At 39.0% G+C, this 21,703-nt stretch overlaps 1 protein-coding gene across 1 annotated transcript in view; it reads left to right on the top strand.

Annotated features, from left to right (window-relative positions):
- Positions 1-21,703, top strand: part of LOC129245208 (retinal homeobox protein Rx) — a 148,132-nt gene that overhangs the window by 114,681 nt on the left and 11,748 nt on the right. The window lies entirely within an intron of this gene.

Here is a 21,703-nt window from a genome sequence, read left to right as displayed (position 1 = left end):
GGGCGAACAGAGCAGTTAACAGTAAAGAGCAATTAAGTGTGAAGTTCACCTTCATCCGATTAGAATTGATTGATGGGAGCTCTTTTCAAATGGACCAGCTTGGAGATCACTACGATTGCTAGCTTTGCTAAACTTACAAGATTATTGTAAATTCTTTTGTTAATAAATACAAATTTTATGCTGAAAATAATATGAGCGCAACTATTAGCAGGATTTTTATATTTAACTATTTTTATATTTAATTATATTTTTTTTGTTCTTTTATAAAAATATAGTGTATTGTACAAAAAAAAAAAACAGTTTCATTGCCTTCAAAGTTTTCCACGTTATAAATCGAATGTTTAGAAAACTTTTCTACACAGTTTTTCTACTACACTTTTATAGCTTATTTAATTTCAGTTTAATGAAGTGTAGGTACTCGTATTAAGTTGCTCAGAAATCGCATTGATTCTTAACAATTTTCTTCGCATACGATGGCGCTCTCATACTTGGCGCAGCAATTGCCGAGCTCAACCTGTTGTTTAAGCCAGTGGGCGCGGGAGCAGCATAAACAATCGTATTAACTGAGGCAGCAGTGCAGCATACGAAAGAGAGTCAATTGTTTCAATTGTAGCTACGGACAAGGTGAAAGCCGGCAAAATTGGAAATGCAGAGTCAAATAATTATTTGTTGTTATTGTTTTTGATAGCGCGAAAATTAGTGTGAGGAATTTAACGCGACTCATCCTTTGTAGCACTGGAAGCGGTTAAAGCGACAGTTTCAGCAGCAGCATAAGTATTTGTATCAGCTGAGACACAAGATATGTGAATAGGTGAGCCACTACTCTTAGTTCAGAATGAAGATGTGGAGTTGAAAGCAAGAGAATTCGGTTATGCTGTTGTTGCTGCTAACATCAGTACGCAAAATATTAATTTGTGTAGTGAGTACGTTGATCGACGATTCTACTTTTTCTATGCAAAGCTTGCTTAGCATTATTGTTGCGTTAAAAAGGAATTTCGAGATTAGAGGCAGCCGATGTGTTAGTTGGTGCAAGAAGGGCCATGGTGAAAAGATTTTTAGAGGTGTACTACTTAACCGTTATTCGGGTCTGAGGGAATTTGACAGATATGACGAAGTCATTCGTTTTGCGTTTCACAAAATTTAGCTTTTGCTTACTGAAACACAAAACGAGTGACGTAGATTTTTTTTTCACCATACCTAACGAGCAAACCTGGTATTTATCATCCTTGAATAAGGACACAAGCGATAGGAGGCGGCGATCAGCAGCACAAGCTTTTCAATAAAATAACTTGTCCGACCTGCGCAAAAACTCAGCGGTAGCGGGTAAAATAGGCCAAATGAAATAAGAAGTTACACTTAATGGACAGAATTTTCCACCTTTTGCCCACATAGACACGGCATGGTGAAGATTTTAATTAGAATATTATAAATTTGATTAGAGTCACTATCTCACAAACTGCATACAATTAAAGTAAATAAACAGTTTAAGCACATCAAAGATCGATCAAATAAGAACACGTCCGCACGGTACTAGCTGAGCTATTAAATTTTTGGAAGTATTTTATTTGGAAATGGTCTTCTCAATAAGTTTAACGCATTACTACCAACACAATATCACAACCTATTAAATGCATATTTGATTTTTTTCGAATCGAATTCAGCGATACAAACTCCGCACTCAAAAAAATAAAAGCTGGCGTTCCAAAGGATAGTACATTAAAGCCCCTCCTTTGCCTACTTTTTACTAGCGACTTAAACGACTGCCACTTCTACCCATCTACCCATCAATCAGAAATGCACCACAGCCACGTTTTTAGATGAAACAGGCCTGCACGTTCCCACGACAGGCGTTTCTTCGTAACCGGAACGACCCCGATTTGCATCCGGTCAAGGACTGTCACTTCAGCAGCATTCTCCGTATATGTATGGGGAATGTTTATGCTACTACAACAACAAGCACGACACGACCACATTGTAGGTTGGTAAAATGCAGTCCGAGTCAATTGAAAAATTGCAACGTCAGCTCAAAAACATCTCTGAATGGACAACAAGATGACGCATAGCAATATATGAAACAAAATCGATATGCAGATAAACGGAGTACAAATCCCATATCACAACACTGTTAAATATCTTACTTAGATATTAAACTCAAATGAAACGAATATGTTAAAAAGAAAAAAGAAGAGAAAAAGAAGAGTTGGAAATGAAATACCGAAACATGATCTGGCTAATGGGCAAGCGATCTGCTTTATCCACACACAATAAATTACTGCTATTTAACCAGATCACCACACAAATATGTACGTATGGAATCCAACTATGGGGTTGCTCAAGCCCCAGCAATCCAAAAATATGCCATATCGCACTTGAAGAGGCTCTCTCACTATGTTAGTAGCGAAGCTTTAGCGCTCACCGACCGGAATGAGGGGAGTGACAGACTGCAGCGCAAAAAGCCGAGTTACCTCACGCAGCAGCCAACGACAAGGAGAGAGCAAAGCATCACAACTCATTTGTATAACGCAAACCCCTAAACGAATTGTTCGTTAGCTATTTATATATACTAACTAAATGAAAAAAAAATATATATATAAAAAAAAAAATAAAAAATTAAAACTAAAAAAAATTTAACAAAAATATAAAAAAAATAATTAAGAATTAAAATAAAAAAGTTGGAAGAAACGCTCAACAACTCGGCCAAAAAAAAAAAAATGCTCAAAAATCAGTGGTATTTTAAGCTACTTGAAACTTACACTAATATTGAATAGCCTATAAGCCTGCCTATCAGGAATTTTTCAAAATTTTTAGTACATTTGAGGCATTTTGATGTTTTTTTAAGTTAATAAATGTTTTGAAAATTTAATACAATTATTTTTCCGTTCTTTTCCTTTTTTGTTGTTGTTTATTTACGCATTGTACACATTACTTATAATTTTATAATGCTGCAATCTTGATGGTTTTTTTTAATTGATTTTTATTTTGAGAATTTGGTACCAAATTTTTTTCTCTTTTTTTCTTTCCTTTTTTTGTTGCTGTTTATTTGTAGAGTTCACATTACTTACAATTATATAATAATATAATCTTGATGATTCGTTTTTTTTAATTGATTTGTGTTTTGTGAATTGAATAACAATTTTTTTCTCTCCTATTTTTGTTATTTTTCCTTTCTTTTGTTTGTTGTTGTTTTTTTATAGAAAGCACTAAACTTTTATAAAAACATAAAAAATAATAATTAAATACAAAACAAAAAAGTTAAAACTTGTCAGCTCGTCGCGCTCCTATTATTTTTAACACAAGTGTAGATATTTACATACATAACTGTTTGCATTTGCCATACATACATAAATCCACCTTGAACTGTCAACACATTTCAGCGCAGAAATCAAAAAATAATATCATAAATCACTTCATCCCCCGTGTATGGGATCACGCCAAACATAACCTCACTTGACATATTGCAACAAAATACAAACAGCAACAACAGCTTAGAAACGTTTACGTATAGGCAAGCATATGCACAGGGCACATGCCTGTAATGAAGGGTCCCTTTATACTCGTTTTGCGTGCGGCAGCGTGAAGTCGTAACTCTCGAGTGGGTAACTTCAGAGTTGGGCAGAACAAAAAAAGGCAAAACCAAAAAAAAAAAGACAAAACCTAAAGAACTTACTAACGAAAATGCCAACCCCCAGAAGGGCATTAAATTTATGTGGTTTTATGAATATATGTAAATGTGTGTGTGTGTGTGTGTGTGTGCCTGCATTCGCTTCACGTATGAATTTGAAAACTCAATTGCAATAAAATCATATTTTTTTCGGTAGATTACATACGGAATTACATTTGACAGATGAAATTAATGCGCTTGCAAACAAATATCATCGAATTATGAGCCAAAGAAAAGAACTCAGCTGTAGTCAATGTGCAAAACTAATGTTGCCTAATGATGATTTGGGTATTGAGGATACGCTTTACAGACATAACAGTTCAACAAACATATGCATATAACACCTTTGTGTACATACATCCGAATAAGTTTGCATTTATTTTCATTTGTTATGGTGGTTTGTTAGAATTAAGCAATTTAATTTAGGCTAACATCCGACAATAAGACTCGATCAGGGAAATCGAAAGAAAATCTCGACCAGATGGGCGTAACTCACGGACGCAGTTTATTTTATGCTTTGATTACGTGCTTTCCTGTGCTATATTTAAAATATTTTTAGAATACCTTTAAATAGAATACTTCAAAATATTTAAAACTCTTTTAAGTAGAGCACAAAATATTTTTATATAATATATTAATAAGGTCCCTTCCTCGTAAGATATTCAGTATGAACAAGTAATCCTAGTTTTGAATGCTGTAGAATCTGAACATGTTAGACCCGAAATAGATCACCAGTTAGCAATGACAGAATCTGAAACCACTTCTAGAAGTACTTCTGCAGCTTCCTTTAGCAGATCACAGATCTTCCGCTCTCCCTTCTTTTTTGTATGAGCTGCCAAAAGAATGCGCAAAAAAAAATCAAACGTCAACTGTGTCTGAACAGGGTTGCATTTGAGCAAAGTACTTCCACTTGAGACTCTCAAGCAATTTAGTTAGAAGGGCAATATATTTACAGGCCCTCTATGGGAGGGTATGCCAATTGGCAAATGTCCACTGGGGTAGCTGTCTGTTCGTCGGTTTTGGATGCATGCCATTTTGGAGCAACAGCACCTTCACAAATCTCGTTTGTTATTGTTTTTTTTTTGTTTTTATATAATTTTTTGTTTTTTCTTTTTTAATTTTATAGTATTTAGTTTAGTATGTACTGCATCCATGGCTTAGGCCGAACAATGGTTGGCGAAGACTTACTTCACAATTTGATAAGTCTGTGCGGTTTGCTTCACATAGCCACAAACAAAATTTTTTTTCTGTATTAATGATTTTATTAACGAAGAAAGGATACTAATAAGAAAATTTCATTTTCGCTATTCGCTCTCCATAAGGTCTGCTATCGTGGTGTATTTTAAACGTCTTTGAAAAGAGTTCAGTCGAAATTAGCTGGATGCTGCATCGTTGACATGATTTTTTAGGTTTCTTCAGTCACAGTTGGAATGCCAAGATCATGTTGAAGGCCGCTATTCCTTATATAGTAGTATCGAGTGTTTAGTATGCCCCGCAGGATTTTATTTTGCAGCCGCTGGATGGAGGTGATGTACTTTTGGCTAGCGCATCCCCAAAACTGTGTGCCGTAAGTTCAAGCCGGTCTTAGTGTTTGATTGTAAATAAGTAATTTGTTGCAGACTAATAAGCTTATGCGCCTACCAATGAGATAATATCTTCTTCTTCTTGATTGACACGTTAACCGCTTACGCGATTTTGGTCGAGTTGGACAAAGCGTTTCTTTCTCGAGCTAACTGGTGCCAGTTGGAAACACCAAGTGAAGCCAAGTCCTTCTCCACCTGATCTTTCCAACGCATAGGAGGCCTTCCTCTTCCTCTGCTACCACCAGTTGGTACCGCATCGAATATTTTCAGAACCGGAGCGTTTGTATCCATTCGGACGACATGACCCCACGTTGGCCGCTAGATCTTTATTCGCTGCACAATGTTTATGTCGTCGTAAAACTCATACAGCTTGCGATATTCATGATTGCCAACGTGCAAAAATCTTGCGCAGAATCTTTCTCTTAAGCACTCCAAGCGTCGCTTCATCGGATGTTGTCATCGTCCACGCTTCTGCGCCATACGTTAGGACGGGCTTGATGAGAGCCTTGTAAAGTGTTAGTTTTGTTCGTCATTTTTATCGGTGTTAATTCTGGTTCTTAAATAAACGAAGTCTCTTACAACCTCGAAATCATAACTGTCAACAGTGACGTGAGTGCCGATAAGCGAGTGCTGCGAACAACTTGACTAACGATGAAGATGTTTGCGCGAGTGTCGAGCGGACTAAATTCTATCGCTAATTCAGCTGTTTTGATTACAGCACAGAGCTCAGCTTCAAATATGCTACAGTGATTAGGAAGCATGAACGACTTTTGGAGATCAAACTGCGGACAGAAGCTAGCCACTCCTACTCCTTCCGTCATTTTGCATCCATCTGTAAAGGAATTGTTTGCGTGGTAATCGCATTCTAAACCATTCTGCCAGCCTAGGCATGAACTTTAGATTTAAAATTTAAATATTTTATTCTTTTTTTTGGATGTTAAGCAAATAAGGTATTCGAAGGCTGCTACAAAAAAGCAACAACAAAATTGACTAGCAAATACTTGCATATCTATTATATTAATTTATTATTGTATTAACCCTTATTTTAATTACTTTAATCTCACTAAACATCTTTTACTAAATCTCTCTTCAGGCTGGCTTGGCTCAGCTTCAAAGTTCCATTTTCCATTATATCCACTTTAACAGTTCATTTATTTCCAATATACATCCGCATATTTGTGTTCCTATACCAAAAATGAACCCCCTTTATGAACTCACACACAGCCGGAGTAATTGTACTTATTATATTTAATAACTATAAACACATGAGCAAATACAAATACGAACACAAATACAAATACAAATGCATGCACATGCGTTTTTATTTACCCTGCTCTTGTTTGTCAGCTATTTGACATAAGTGGCCATATTTAATATAAATTACGGTTTTGTGGTGAAAATAGGAGTTGGAACGAGGGTGTAGAACAATTAACACATTTTGCACCTTTTTTATTTTTCATGGTTAACGTTTTTTCTGTGTAACCTATGGCTCTCTTTGCGAGGGACAAAGAGTTCCCGAGTAAAAAAATATTGAAATAAAACAAGTGGGTGGGTTATGAAGAGAGATTCAGTCTTTGCTGTATGTTGCTGAAATGCAGTCTGGGTAATTAATTTCGCTTAAATCTACTACACACGCATGTGAAAAGTGCATTAGGGTGGGTCTTATCCCCCCGAAATGAGAACTGTTGCTACATTTTTATCAAAATATAAAGAATTTGCAGCACTTTTTAAGCGATTTGGTTATGTTTTGAAGCAAGCGAATTATTAATGCAGTTTAAATGAAGGCTTATGCACTTAAAATCTAATATTCCTGATCGAGTTAGGTGTAGTAGCAATCATTTGATTTTCCCTTCTCATAACGAAAAATATGTAGGTGCTTTATGTTGAATTAATACAAAGTTAAAGCATTTAAGTCACGCCACTGCTGGGACTTATAATTTCGAGGTTGTAAGAGACTTCGTTTATTTAGGGACCGGCATTAATACCGACAATAATGTCAGCCTGGAAATCTAACGTAGAATCTCTCTTGCCAACAAGTGCTACTTTGGACTAAGTGAGCAACTGAGTAGTAAAGTCCTCTCTCGACGAACAAACTAACACTCCACATGGCTTGCATCATGCTCGTCCTAACGTATGGCGCAGATACTTGGAAGATGACAAGATCCGATCAGACATCCCTTGGAGTGTTTGAGAGAAAGAGTCTGCGTAAGATTTGTGGACCTTTGCATGTTGGCAACGGCGAATATCGCAGGCGATAGAACGATGAGCTGTATATGCTTTACGACGACATAGACATTTTTTTTTTTTGTGGTGAATGAGGAGGCTTTAAAATGCCTTCGCACTTCCAGCGACCGTCGTCAACTGCGTCGAGTCCTTAAACAATCCCTCCCTTGCCGGAACTACCTTGCATTACTTCGGGAAGGCCCAGAACGGTGTCCATTAAATGGACCAATACTATTCACCCACGTCTGGGTCCACCATATTTGTAGCCAGCCATCTTATACCATCGACATAGACATAGAGTAGCGTATAAAGCGGCTTCGTTGGCTGGGTCATATGGCGCGAATGGAAACAAACGTTCCGGCTCTGAAAGTATTCGATGCGGTGCCAGCTGGTGGTAGTAGAGGAAGAGAAGGGTCTCCTCTGCTTTGAAAAGATCAGATAATATGAAGAAGGCCTTAACTTCACTTGGTGTGTCCAACTGGCGCCAGTTAGCACAAGAAAGAAATGACTGTTGCGCTTTATTAAACTCGTCCAATATCACGTAAGTGGTTATCGTGCCAATCAAGAAGAGAAGAGGAGTTCGCTTTATGTGTTCTTTATGTTTTTGCTTTGGTATGAAAAGAAATCTTAATGTTCTTTGGTAATAGCTTCGCTGGTACGCTCAACAGAATTTTTTGTTCCAATTTTATCAAAAAATAACTGTTCGCTTCCGGCCAAGGGAGTGACCGCTTAGGGGAGAGTAATTTGTGGTATAGGAAAAAAATGTTCGCCCAAGGGAGATGCCTTCCGAATGGAGGTGCCCGTTAGGAGTAGTTTCACTGTACTTGAAATGGAAATGGATCGGGCACACATTGCACAAGCCGCGGGACGGCATCGCAAGGACAGCGCTAGACTGGAATCCTCAAGCCAGCCATAGGTGAGGGAGACCAGCGAGCACATGGAGGCGACAAGTAGCAGCAGAGGCGGACAGAGCAGGCCGTTCTTGGAGTCAAATTAAACATTTAGCGAAATTATAACGTGTTTATTGAGGCCCTGTGTTTCAGTTAGGAACTATGGGAAAATATATAAGATGTATACTTGCTATTTTTTAGACACTTAAAACTTTTTCATAATTTTTGAAGAACTTTCTGATATAAACTTGGTGTAATTTTGACTTAAATTTTAGCACTAGCCTGAATAGCAATCTGCATTAAAAAATGAAAAATATCAATGGCTGGAAACCAGATGACAGTATCTTCCTTGTTTCAGTCATTATTAAACTACAAAAATGCCAAAACTTACAAAATTAACCGCACTCTTTTTGGGTATTTGGCCGATCTCCTGCTTCTATTTGTGGTGTGCGCGTTGATGTTGTTCCACAAATGGAGGGACCTACAGTTTCAAGCCGACTCCGAACGTTAGATATTTTTATGTGAAGCTTTGTCATGGCAGAAATACACCCGGAGGTTTGCCTTTGCTTGCTGAGGGTACTCACGCACCAACGCATACGATTACAGCGGTCGTCCGCATGAAGATATACAGTAAATTTATTTTCCGCGAACGTTTGGCCACCCTAATGCTTCATTTATATGGTATTAAGTATGCAGTACAAGTCTATAGACTTACACATCTATACGAGTATGTATGTGTGCTCGTGCTCTATGACTTATTCTGTAAATAAGTCAGTTTGCGAACGCTTTTGAACATCTGTTCCACAAATAAAGCTAATAAAAAAATCATGAGCTGTCAAAAATTTAAGAGCAGGCAGTAAAATAATTGGATTGTTTGTTAAATAACAATAAAATAAATTTTAGCTTTTGACCTTACTTATGGATTTTTTTTTGTTTTTAGTTTTTGAATGCATCTTTCGAAGTACTAACGACAGCCGTTCAAAAAAAAAACATTATTTATTTACCTCATAGTTATAGAATTCTGAATAATTATATTACCTTACGAAAGCACTAGTAGCTCCGACTATAGGCCTAAAATAATACTAATAAATAGATTTTTACTTAGTTATAAAAAATTATTGCAATAAAACTAAATTGTGTGGGAAGTCAGTAAAAAAAGTTGTAAAACTCCAATTTAATATATAAAATCATAAATCTTCTTCTTATTCTTCTTCTTCTTCTTGCTAGCGTCACATACCATTGCTTCCTTTACATCTTCTTGCCATCGATCTCGATTTACAGCCACTTCCGTCCAACACTGCGCGCGCACTTTCCTAAGATCAGCTTCCGCATCTTCTAGCCACCTTTTCCTCGGGCGTCCCCTTTTTCTTTCTCCAACTGGGCGAAGATCTAGTGCCCTTCTCGTTGATCGCTCCCTTGGCATTCTAGCCACATGTCCCAGCCAAAAATCTTATTATAGTTTTTTCTTAACTATGTCTTCCAGTTCAGCATTGTGCCTAATGCGATAAGTTCCATCTCCCAGTCTAAGCGGACCATAGATCTTTCGGAGCACTCTTCTTTAAAAGCACATTAGCTGTTTGCTCTCGTTAGCTTCCAGCGTCCATAGTTCACAGCCATATGTAAGCACAGGTCGAATCAGAGCTTTATACATTCTTAATTTTTGCTCACGCGACATTTTAGATCTGAGCACTTTTAGCGGCCGCCGTAGCCGAATGGGTTGGTGCGTGACTACCATTCGGAATTCACAGAGAGAACGTTGGTTCGAATCTCGGTGAAACACCAAAATTAAGAAAAAGATTTTTCTAATAGCGGTCGTCCCTTGGCAGGCAATGGCAAACCTCCGAGTGTAATTCTGCCATGGAAAAGCTCTTCATAAAAATATCTGCCGTGCGGATTCGGCTTGAAACTATAGGTCCCTCCATTTGTGGAACAACATCAAGACGCACGCCACAAATAGGAAGAGAAGCTCGGCCACACACCCTAAAAGGGTGTACGCGCTAATATGGGAATAACTTTCCGTCCTTTCCTAGCCAAAGTTACGAATTATTTAAGCAATTAAATATTATATGATAATATGTTAAGTATGTGCCATTGAAAGCTACAACTTTACCCCATCTTTAAGGCCGCGTACGGACTCCTCTGACGAAAAATTCGAGTTCTTTTGACTCGACCCATTCATTGAGCCTGTTTGCGGTGCTCTCGTAAGAAGTGAACCGCTCTCTAATAAGGGCTAACTGCATTGATCGGAACAGATGGTAATCTGGTAATCGGAAGGTACAATATCTGTAGAATACGGCGGATGAGGCGAGATTTCAGAGTTCAGTCCCTCTAAATATTTCTGGACCGATTTAGCAACGTATGACCTGCCGTTGTCATGCAGCAAAATCAGTTTGTCAACAAAATCCGGCCGCGGCCGCTTTTCTTTGAGACCGTCGGTAACGATCGCCAGTGAGGGTTTGAGATGGTCTAAGGATTTCATAATAGATGACACCCTCCTGATCCCACCAGATGCACAACAAACCTTTGAAGCATCAATATTTTTTTGCGCTGTGGATGGACCTGGTTCAGATGGCAGGCTCCAACATTTTCGACGCTTAGAGTTATCATAATAAAGGGTTTTCCAATAACAGGTATCATGAATGAATGGATTGCGCTATCGAAAGATGATTAACGATTTTTTATGGCCGGAATTGGATGGTATTGATCTGGACAACGTTTATTTTCAACAAGACGGCGCTACATGCCACACAAGCAACGAAACCATTGATCTTTTACGGGAATAGTTTCCGGATCGTGTTATCTCTCGAAGAGGTGATCACAAATGGCCACCGAGATCTTGTAATTTAACTCCTTGTGACTTTTTTCTTTGAGGCTACGTGAAAGGAAAGGTCTTCACCAACAGCCCAGGGTCAATTCAAGACCTCAAAGATGGAATTCGTGAGGCTATCGAGGACGTAGGGCAGCCACTTTGCAATTTGGTTATGGAAAATTTCATGAAAAGGATATTGTCCTGTAAGGTCGAGGTGGTCATTTGCCTGATGTTATTTTCCACTACTAACGTCATACCTCCTTCTTTATAATTAAATGATCGGATGTTTATTTATGTTAAAAAAAACATTTTTTTTTAGTATCAAAATAACACCTCTGTTTGGAAAACCCTACATAAGGATTAAAAAAAATGGAAGATTAACGGAGTTGTGCTTAAAATTTCAATCAAAATATTTAAAATCGCGCCCTCTAATTTTAATGGCTTTTCAAAAGCTCTCATTTCTAGAAAACCACTTTCCGTAACTCACTTTACACTCGCACTGCTCAAAAGTACGTATTTTCTACACACATACATACAAACATACACACATACATACCTATATACATACACACATGCATACCTGCATAGAAGTACAAGAAATCAATTCCCTATTACCCATTTGAGTTTTGCCATAAGTGCGTGAAAATGTCCTTTTTATTTTGTTTACATTCCGGCTTATTTGTTTCTTATTCACATTTTTCTTTGTTTCCTTTGTGTGTTGCGTTTTGTATTTGTTGTTCTTGCCGATTTAACTGCTTATTAAGCGAGCACAAATAATATGCCCCACGTCACAAACAACGCCAACGCCAACGCCAACTACCACTTACCAACTGCGTTCCTCCTTACATACATACATACAAGCATAGAAGCAATGCAGCGGTGCGTCAAACGGTATTGCCACCTTCCGGCTGTCGTCGACATCGCCACCGCCAGCCATACGCCTTTGAAGGAGCTAATTAAATACATGATGCCACGTGCCGCTCAGCAAACAGCCTGCAAACACATCGCCCTCCTCTGAGCTGAGGCGGGAATTCTTATTATTTTTCTGCTATTTGCCAGAGTAGCAATTTGCAACAAAACGTCAACGACGAAAAGTTAAATGTCAATTGGCAGGATTGTGAATTGTGAAAAAAAAAAAACAATGACTTACAAATATCACCTACATAAATATTCTGTAGGTAGAGGAAGCGTGGCGGTACTGACAAGTGAATTATCTGAAATCTTGGCTCTGCTCAAAAGCTTCATAATCACCATTCCCCCCTCGCCGTTTAATTTGTGTATTGCTCGGATCGAAATTCACGGTTTATGATTGACAGAATTCCATTGTATTCTGCCGCTCTTAAAGGTAGCAGTTTTCTAACTACATATTTTGATTTTGTTCGGTTTATATTGCTGTTCTTGACGAGATGCGCGTGTTTGGTTTTGCATTACACCATTAATTACTAGCACCCAATACGAGTTAATCAGTTTTACGTTTATATTATATGTACTTGTATTTTCATCTAAAAGTCTGCATCTACTCGAAAGCCGAGCAACACTTCGAACTGCCTATGGTGCAATCTGAAGACAAGCAATTGAAATTTTTAGATCCTATCCCTACATGTGATTGTAGAATAGGAGAGTAATCTGATATTTGCCTTTCAATTTTGACTTAATCCGTGGTGCTGTTGACTGTCCGGTGCTTCTTGAGGAGAATTTTAATAATATTTCGGGCAGAGCTCTGCGTAGGTCGGAATTATTCTATGTTGGTCAAAATCCCTTCATGCTGAGGTTGCTCCTATTACTAGAGCCTTAATTGAGTTCAATAAAATCTCTAAATTTTTTTAAATAGATTTTTCATTTTCAAAAGATCACCTATTAAAATCTTTGCATATTTTGTATAGTTTAATTGCACTTCCTCTTTTTATTGCCTATTAATCTTAAAATATATCCACTTCGGCTATAAGAATCTGCTATATTCATTGGCTTAGTAAACCAACAAATAAAATAAATAAATTTCGATATCGTAATTCATTCATTTTGGGAAAGGATAGGGATGTGCATGAGTACTCGCGATTGCATATTTCGATTTTCTAATTGAATTCAAAATTAGTCTTAGATGCTCGTAAAATTTAATTCAAAATTATGCTCACAAGCTCGTAAACGTCAAACAGCTGTCAGCAATTGGGTACAACAAAACCGATTAAGATGTAAGTAGTAAATGGCCCAGCTTTAGGGGTTTTATGGCGACGTAGACATAGCGCAGCGGCTTTGTTGGCTGAGCCATGTCATCCGAATGGAAACAAACGCTTAGGCTGGTGGTACCAGAGGAAGAGGAAGGCCTCTTTTGCCTTGCAAAGATCAGGTGGAGAAGAGCTTGGTTTCACTTGGTGTGTTCAACTGGCGCCGGTTAGGTTGGGTTGAAGCGGTTGTCCTGTGGGACACACTCAGGCTCAAAGCCCATTGTGATGCCATGGTGTGCTTTTCAAAGATTTTAGAATGCTTCTTATTTCTGCAGAACTGAGATCTTCCAATTTGTTAAAAAATTTTCTGCCTAGAATAGCAAATCTCCGTTTGGATAGAGCAGGACAATGGCACAGAAGATGCAGGAATGTCTCTTCCTCTTCCTCATCAAGGCAACTTCTGCAGAAGTCATTGCTTTGCACACCCATCCCTTTGGCGTGCCTACCTATTAGACAATGTTAGACGACTGATATCAATGTGCTAAGGCTGTGCTTATTTTGGCTTAGCAAAGACTCTGTGCGTTTAGCATTGAGAGTCAGTCACAGGTGAGATTTTGCTGGTGGCATAATTACGCCATCTTTCGTTTGCTTTCCTTGTGATTTCTTCAACGATAAGTAGCTTACATGTTTGTAAGGGTATGCCTATGTCATTATCTATGTACTTATCGGTCAACTTGGTGTCGAGTCTCGCTGGTTCATCGGCTCTGCAGTTACCCTCAATGTCACAAACCAGGAACCCGTATTATCCTTAAACGAAATGACTCAGCCATCTCGTTAAGAGATACGCGGCATTTCATGGCTGCCTCGGAGGTTGTCGACTGTTTTGTGAGGGATTTTATCGCCCCTTGGCTATCAGTGAAAATGTAAATATCATCTCCAGGTATCGCATCACACTGTACCAGTGTCACGGCTTTCATTATTGCCATCAGTTCAGACTGAAAGACACTACAGTAGTCGGGGAGCCGAAAACTGAAGGAGATCCCCAGATGCTCGCAGAAATGACTGGCATGCTTTGTTAAGCTCGACCACAATCGCGTAAGCGGTTATAGCGCCAATCAGGCAGAAGAAGAAGAAGCAAATAGTTCAGAAGTAAAGTGAACAAAAGCATATGCAAGCCTTAGACGTATGTAATAAAAAGCATTTCAATGGGAAAATTGATATGTTAGAGAAAAAGATTCTAGGTATGTTAGTTGCAAATGATTTGTTCGACACTGTATATGAAAACCAAGTTAATTGTAATATTAGGTTCACATAAACTTTTTTAGCCTTAACTCCCAATTCGCAATTAAAAAGCGAAATTACCCGAAATCAATGTTTATAAAATAATCTTAGATTAAAAAGATACTTTTCTCCGTACAACCCTGTGTTATCGATAATTATTATAACGAATGTAAGGAGAAACCTCAATGTAAAGACTAAATAGACATAGTTCTAATAAATTTGTTTTCGAAAGAAAGAGAACGAATAATATTGCGAAATATATATGGACCTGTAACACTGCAATGTTTCTAGACTGCCCAAGGAGAGCACAATTCGAACGGCAGTTGAATTACGCCCTGAAGAAAAGGACGCAGCAGAAAGATATTGCACGAAGACGTGGAAGTTGACCTTCAAAAGCTTAACGAGCGGCGGTGGAAGGAGGGCGCAAGGTTGTAAATTAAGATGAACCATTGCACGAAGACTGAGGTGCTAAGAAGAAGAAGAAGATAATATTAACTATGCATACATATTACAGCAAAAAGCGTGTGTCCGAAGACGATTTGACCTGTTATTGCTTATTATAAAATGTAATGCCGAATATCGGCCGCCATAGTCGAATGGGTTGGTGCGTGACTGCTATTAGGAGGTCTTAGGTTCTAATCTCGGTGAAACACCAAAGTGAATAAAAATTTTTTCAAATAGAGGAAATGGCAAATCTCCGAATGTTTTCTGCCATGAAAAAGCTCCTCATAAAAAATATTTGACGTTCGGAGTCGGCTTAAAACTGTAGGCCCCTCCATTTGTGGAACAATATCAAGACGCAATCCAACTTTTATTACTAGCAGCAAATTGCGCGATTAAATTAACTCTTGCTTCTTTTTGCCATTTTTTCATATCGTTAATAATAATTAATTTTTTTTCCTTGTTTATTCCTCTCGGGAGCATAGGGCCTCGACAAAACTCTTCCATCGTACACGGTTCTGTGCTGTTATTTTTGCACTGCAGTTGTTTTGCACGGTTTTCTCAATGTGTGTCCTATCCATCGCCAGTTTCTGCGTTTGATTTGCCTAAGGATGTGTTCCTCGTTCGTTAATCTGCACAGTGCGTCGTTTGATTTGTAGGATTGTAGCCTCTGTGTGATGGTGTTAGAGCCCAATAATAATTAATAACAAGCCAAAAATGAAGAAAAACCATTTAAAACATTCTTCACAGCTGATTGTCAATTTTTCAGCTCATCTGCCGTATGTGAACGTATGAACTAATTTTTGTGGATTCAATGCTAATCACTGAGCATGTGAACGTACTTTAAGGATGCTTTTTTTTAACTTAACTACTTTTGGCTTCATCGCTCCATCGTTGAGCGTTTGTGCTGAGTGAAAGCTAATATCCTTGTCGGCATTTAAACTAATTAAAATATTTCTTTGACATCTTTTGTCTTCGTTTAATTGCCGCGCTGTGCTGAGACACAAACAATAAGAAGACAAATCAAAGGAAAAGGGAATGCCAGCAAAGCCTACAGGATGTGGTTTGTAAGCGAAAAAATGAAGCCGACAACAGGCGGAACTAAAATTGAACCCCCATTGAAGAGCAAGAAAACTAAACTAATGCAGCTAAGCAGCGTATATGCACACACACACACACATACATATATGGGTAGATAGTAGGCCGGGTCGATTTGTGGGAAGGCAAAAAAATCGCCCATTGCTCTGTGAAAATCATATTCTAGGGATCAAAATAAGAAACTTGCCGAAGGAACCATGCCTCTAAAACGCATTCTGATGTCCCCCAATTTGAGTCGAACTTTTTAGTTTCTTTTCTCATGTAAAGGCCAAAAATGGTGATATTTTGAAATGATTGTATGGGGAACCCCCCAGGGGAGTTCCAGGAGGTGTGCCACTGGCATGGGTGGATCCCCCGTCCAAAGTTAGTGGGGGTCGGTCATACATTTGGACTCGATTGGAGCACTCTAAATGGGTCAAAGTGGGATTTTTCGTTCGACTCAAATTGGGGGACATCAGAATTCGTTTCAGAGGTATGGTTCCTTCGGCAAAGTTTCTTATTTTGATCCCTAGAATACGATTTTTACAGAGCATTGAGCGATTTTTAAATCGACCCGCCCTAGTAGATAGGCACACACGCATACAAACAAACAAATATATGCTTACCTTTGTGCCTCCAACAAGCACTGCGCTCTACTCGCCAACAAAACAAGACATGTCATAATTTTTTATGAATAAACAAGATTTTTTGTTTTTCAAATTATGACTAGAACCTCTGCATTAGCCCCTGCGCTCTTCTATCCTCCAACCGCTCAATTTCAACTGCGTGTGTGCAGCGTTGTTTCATACTCGTTTTCGGTGCTCATACACACACACACACACATACAAATACACGCCGTCACTTTCGGCTTTTGCTCGAGCGGAGCTGTCACACAAGTCCTGTGTCTGCAGACGCGCGTCCTGTAATTATAACTGCGGGACACTGCACTTTCAAGCGACAGTGCCATATGCACCAAGTAGCACAAGCAAACGCACGCTCTGATATGCAAGCATAATTTTGAAATTTTGAAATTTGAAAATATGAAAAGTGAACGCAAATGAATTTAATTGAATTAAGCCCTTCGTCTACCCCGTCAACCGTGGCTGCAGTTGTCCTTTCGCTTTCAACGAAATTCACACAGTTAGGCGCCGCTATCAATGTCCTGAAACGCGGCAGGATGTCATGCGAGTTATTGTGCTTGGCGTACATAAAAAAAAATCGCATGCATGCGAACATATGGACACATGCATAAGTATTATTAACATAGCCCAGTTATTAGTACCGGTTTGGGTATTTTAAAAATATAGGTGTGCATGTGTGTGTGCGTGTGCTATTTTATTATTAATGTGTGTTGCAACAATTTTCTCCTAAATTAGATCGCTGATAAGTTCACACCCTGTGGCGAATTGCTGAACTTATCGATCTGCTGGCACTTTTCTTGCGAATTAATTCGTTGGAAATATTTTTTTTTTTTGTTCACATTCTGTTGCTGTGCACAACTTGCCGCTGAAGCACAAATACAAATTTCACGAAAAGTAAATAAATAAAGAAAAAAAAAATTGAAATTTATTGAATTGCAATTTCGTGCGTAAATTTTACATTCTAGCCTGTTATTATTTTCAATGTAGTAATTATTACAGCAGTGGTGTGATTTCAGGCTAGATTAATAGAAAATACCAAAACAAAATATTTCACTCCGGTTTTATAATTACTGCCATTTTCTTGAAATCTGTAATTAAATTTTTAACTGATGAAATGCTTTTGGCGAAATGAAAAAATTCCTTTTTTTTGTCGGGACAGACTAGTAAGTACAGCACTCAGACAGGGGCAAAAAGTAAGGTGAATTTATTTGTCGAACTTCGCGGGATTAAAATTTCGCTCTAGTTACTTTTTTCATGAGTTGGCAGCACTGTTAATAACATCTGGGCCAACTTTCATGTGAATGTCATTATCAGTAATATATTTACGCTTGTGTTTACCAAACGATCAAGAGTGCATTTTTCGATTTTCACAATCTCTGATTTGATTGAGCAGAGAAGTGCCATCAAATTTTGTTTGCGGATTGAAATTTCGGCTGCGGAAACGTTTAGCATGCAGAAGGCATTTGGTGATTCGGCTATGTCGCAGAAAAATGTTTATAAGTGGTACAAAGACTTCAAAGAGGGTCGAGAACGTGTTGATGACTTGGAGCGCTCCGGATGACCATCCACGTCAACAGATGACCAACACGTCAATAAAGTGAAGGAGTTAGTGCTCAAAATCGTCGGTTGACTGTTAGAGACCTTACTGATATGATCGGAATATCAGAAGGATCTGTGAAAACCATTTTGAAAGACCATTTGGGCCTACGAAAAGTCAAATTTCGTTTGGTACCGAAAATTCTCAATTTCTTGGAAAAAAGTCGTCGCGTTGATGTGTGTGAAACAATGCTTTCAGACTATCAGGACAAGCTCAAATGCATCATTACGGGAGATGAGACTTGGATTTATGCTTACGACCCTGAAACAACCGACCAATCAAGCGAATATCGTGCTAAAGGCGAGGCCAGACCGAAAAGAGCACGTCAAAGTCGTTCAAAAATAAAGATCATGATGACAGTTTTTTTCGATTTTCGTGGTGTGGTGCACTATGAAGTCCTTCCAGCAATTCGTCTAAAAAGACCAGAATTATGGGCCAACAACTCTTGGTTTTTGCACCACGATAATGCACCGTCTCACACTGCACTCGTTCTTCGTGACCATTTCGCCAAAAATTCCACGCATATCGTTCCACAACCACCGTATTCGCCTGATTTGGCTCCGTGTGACTTCTGGCTATTCCCAAAACTCAAGAGACCACTCCGGGGAACGCGTTTCGAGCCGATTGAGGAGATAAAAGCTGAATCGAAGAAGGTGCTGATGGCTATACCGGAAATGGACTATTTGGCATGTTTCGGGGATTGGAAAAATCATTGGCATAAGTGTATTCCATCGAGAGGTGATTATTTTGAAGGGGATGAAATTGATTTACAAGAATAAATAAAGATTTTTCATTTTACAACCAAATTCACCTTAATTTTTGCCCACAGAGTATATACCTATGAAATGAGACATTTTTTTTTTCAATTTCAAACACTTATTAACAAAAACTGGTTAGAAATTCAATCTTTAAAATAATTGCCATCGCTAGCGACACATTTTCCCCATCTCTCGGGGAATTTGTGGATGCCGCGCCAAAAAAATTGGCCGTCTTTGGCCGCAAACCAATCATCGCGCCATTTTTTGGCTTCTTCGTGAGAATTGAAGCGCTGCTCGGAGAGTGCGTGGCCCAGCGATGCAAACAAATGATAATCGGAAAGCGCCAAGTCTGGTGAGTAAGCCGCATGCACCAGCGGTTCCCAATCGTACGTCTCCACCAATTCCCGGGTCGCTCTTGTTCGATGTGGCGGTGCATTGTCATCAAGAAAAATTACTTTGTGACGCCGATCGGCATATTCTGGGCGTTTTCGGTGTATACCGCTGTTCAAATCGGCCAATTGTCGTTGGTAGCGTGCACCGTCAACTATTTCACCTGGTTTTAATAGTTCGTACCAAATCATACCACGCTGATCCCAGACAACACACAGCATTGCTTTGCGGCCGAAGCGATTTAGTTTGGCCGTTGTTTTTGGCTTGTGGCCGGGTGAGCCATACGGTCGTTTACGATTGGGATTGGAGAAATACACCCATTTTTGTCACCCGTAACAATTCGATGGTTTTTCGGTTCTCTTGCTGCCTTTCAGCCAGTTCATGCGGCACCCATCTATCGACCTTTAAAATCATACCCATGTCTTTCAAACGTTTGGAAATAGTTGTTTGGGTCACTCCCAACTGCTCTGCCAACATTTCTTGAGTTTGCTTTGCTTGCTATTCGGCGTCTTCAAATCTTTTCGGTAGCCGGCCACGGTCCCCGTTCTCCACGCTAAAATCACCACATCGGAATTTTTCAAACCACCTGAAGCTCTACTTAGAGCATGTCCATCATAAGCATTTGATGAGCTTGAGAAGCGTTTTTCTTCAACTGATAACAGAAAATCAACGATGTCCGCAAATCGTAGTTTGAAGGCATGAAATTCGACATTTTTGAGAGCGACAAAAATGCTTTGTTGTATGAAACGTAACAAACAATGAACTAACTGAATATTGTTGACAGATGGCAGACGTAAAAAACAAGCCATTTGGGAAGGTTTAAAAACACCCCTAACGACTAATAGTTGAAAGTCTCATTTCATAGGTATATAAATCCATTGTACTGCACTCGGGTTCCCTATTTAATTTTCTTTAAATCTACTCGACCTCCGCAGAAATCTGAGTAGATCTTGTGGTGCCAAGGAGCCAAGGTCGTCGCTTCTTAACACATCAGCGCCAAAAACCTCAAACCTGATTCGAGCGAAGGCGGGGCAGACGCTCAAAAAGTGGTCCGCCGTCTCATCCTCCTCTCCACTTGCTGGAGAAAGTGCACTGCCTGAGATGCCCACCTTTTCCATGCGCTTTGCCCATAGAAAGTGGCTCGCCATCAATCCAACCAGCCTCCTACAGTTCCCTCTGCTTAGTTGCAGGCGGAACTGCGACAGTCGGTCGGACATGACAGGTAGCATCAGTTTTGTCCATCTGCAGCCTCTCTCAGCCTGCCAAGCTCGCTTCCTTAATGTGTCATGGAAATAGGAGGTTCCTTTGAAAAGTCCGCGCAAAGTAAGCAAGGAAGCACTACTAACGCATATCGAGGTTATTCTTAGTTAGTAGCATCTCTTGGAAGAACAAACACCAAATTTTAGCCAGATCGATATATTTCTTAACGTTTTGCATTTGTTTGAATCGAAGACGTCGAGTGATTTTCGTTTTTCATCACGGCAACGCACCAGCTCACGCCTCACCAGTTGTGGCTGCAAAATTAATGGAAATACAATTCCAACTGGTCTCACATTGCCCCTCCCTATTCACTAGACTGGACTTCCTCGGATCTCTCGGACTACTTTTGTGCCCCAAATTGAAGCAATGGCTGGCGGAAAAAAGATTTTAGTCAAACATGGAGGTGATTGCAGAATTTTTCAGACTTGGACAAATCCGATTCCGAATAGGAAGGGATCAAATTAAAATAAACAGCGTTGGACGAAATGTATGAGCCTTAAAGGAAACTATGTCAAAAAATAAGAAAAGGTTTACCTCAAACAAATGTCTTTTTGTTTTTTTGTGTTCCTTGTTCACTCCACTCGTGAGCATAGAACCTCGACAAGACTCAGTCTTGCATTGGTTTCGTTAATCTGTTTTGATTTCTGACAGGATAGGTGATTAGCCTGCCGCTACCAGTCCTAAGTAGTGGGAATGAGCACCTGTCGTTGCTTAGGAAAACTTCTCATTCAGGTTTGTCTTGGAAAGTACGTGGAGGCGTCTTTTGTACTCAGCTAAAAGCCTTTTCCACATTTGCATTATTTCAACATTGTTGTTTTGTAATACATGAATGTACTTATAAACTTCACCTTTCACTATTTTATTTAAAAAAATTTTATTTTTATTTATTTTATTTTATAAATAATTTTGTTTTATATTATTTCATTTTTT

The sequence above is a fragment of the Anastrepha obliqua genome, chromosome 4 (assembly GCF_027943255.1).
Source record: "Anastrepha obliqua isolate idAnaObli1 chromosome 4, idAnaObli1_1.0, whole genome shotgun sequence".
NCBI lineage: Eukaryota > Metazoa > Arthropoda > Insecta > Diptera > Tephritidae > Anastrepha > Anastrepha obliqua.
Note: the sequence above shows the minus strand (reverse complement) of the source record. Positions and strands in the feature narration are given on the sequence as shown.